This window comes from Anneissia japonica, unplaced genomic scaffold (assembly GCF_011630105.1).
Source record: "Anneissia japonica isolate Jap-2015-1 unplaced genomic scaffold, ASM1163010v1 scaffold673_len1821605_cov196, whole genome shotgun sequence".
Taxonomy (NCBI): domain Eukaryota; kingdom Metazoa; phylum Echinodermata; class Crinoidea; order Comatulida; family Comatulidae; genus Anneissia; species Anneissia japonica.
The window spans coordinates 546,983-548,634 of NW_022717449.1; positions in this window are offsets into that span (position 1 = coordinate 546,983).

A 1,652-nucleotide genomic window follows, 5' to 3' on the forward strand; every position below is an offset into this window, starting at 1 on the left:
CTTGACGGATTTTACCGGGCTTATCAAGCCGTCGTACCGGGCTGGGTAAGAAGAGGAAAGAAAGAGAGAGGGAGAGGGAAGAAAAGAGAAGAAGGGGAAAAGAAAAAGAGAAGAGAGATATAAAGAAATAAGAAGATATCATATGATCAGATATTAAAACACCCTGCACCCCACGTCTCCACTTCAAAATATATCCACAGAGTTAGAACGAAATAGTTGTTCTATTACAATAAAATACGTGTGTGATGTAAATGAGATACACAGGTTTTGTAGCGTATTTGTTCTAAGCCACCAGATATTCTCCGAATCCGTTGGTCCATCTCATTCCCAGGCAAGCACATCGAGGTTGAACACAATAGTCCCAACTCAAAGAGAAAGAAAATTTAAGATAGATCGTTTTACCATAAAAACATAGAGTAATAATTCTTTGCATGTGTATTAATGGTGAAAGAATGTGTTTGTAGTATATAAAACCATAATGAAAATGCTTATGTAGGCCTACATTATTATATGTTCCGTTCAGATATGTCGTATTGTTTTCTATATTGAAGAGGGGGAGGGTGTCACACCGGGTCATAAATTACTAACAGGGAAAAGTATTACCTTTCCCCCTGACCCAAGACCCCTGTTACGCTCTGGTAGGCCCTTGGTTTGGTCCCTCGTCGGACATTGTTCCTCTGTCGGCAAATTTCTGGAACCACCACTGGTTCGACTTGGAGGGTGGTCAGTATGATATGGTTTGGACAGGCCTATGACAGTTTTTGTGTTTTCAGCTCATTATAATAAGATTCTACAGTCGATTAAGTAATTCTCTGTACTCCCTACATTAAAGGAGCTTCTGGGCTTTTCCCCGGACCCCTCGAATGAGTAGGCATAAAACAATTGTGATTTAATTAGTGAGTGATATGAGGTGTAATTTTCTCAGCTCAGCAAAGCACACTACGTATTGATGATTAAAATATTATATAGGCCTTATACCTAAATATGAACTACGTAAATTAAATCACAAGCAAAGAGAGATAAGACCAAGATTTTCAGTCATTGTGCATATTTTAATTTTAATTAAAAACCCTAGCTATTAGACTTTAAGCGCCAACTATAAATCCACTAAACTAAACTATGCGATCATATACAAAGATTTTTTAGGCCAATGGGCCTATTTCTACAAGCAAACGTACGATATGTAAAATGCTGACTATTTAATACTCTACAAACAGTAGTAATATAAATATTACATTTGTCTCATTTGACTTCATACATTATTAAAAAAGGTTACAGATAGAAGAAACCAAAGCACTTCTATGTATGAGGGGGAAGCATGCCCTCTCAAACAAGTAATCTAATCTGGTCTATCCTATTGTTGATTTGGGAACTGTCAATTAGAAAATATTAAACCTAATTTATTACTTACTGTACAGGCCATCATTTCAAAATATACGGTACCTTGTAAACCTAAAACATATTGGAATGCCTCACAACGCTGTACATGATCATTTATAACACTATCAGATCGTGAAGAATGTTCTTTAAGTCTATTTATTAACCCGAAGAAACATACATAAAAATAAACTACACCAGTAACATACTACTTACTACATTACTACTTATTATATTTTTTCAAAATATACTTCTTTCTGTGCATTTCAAAGACA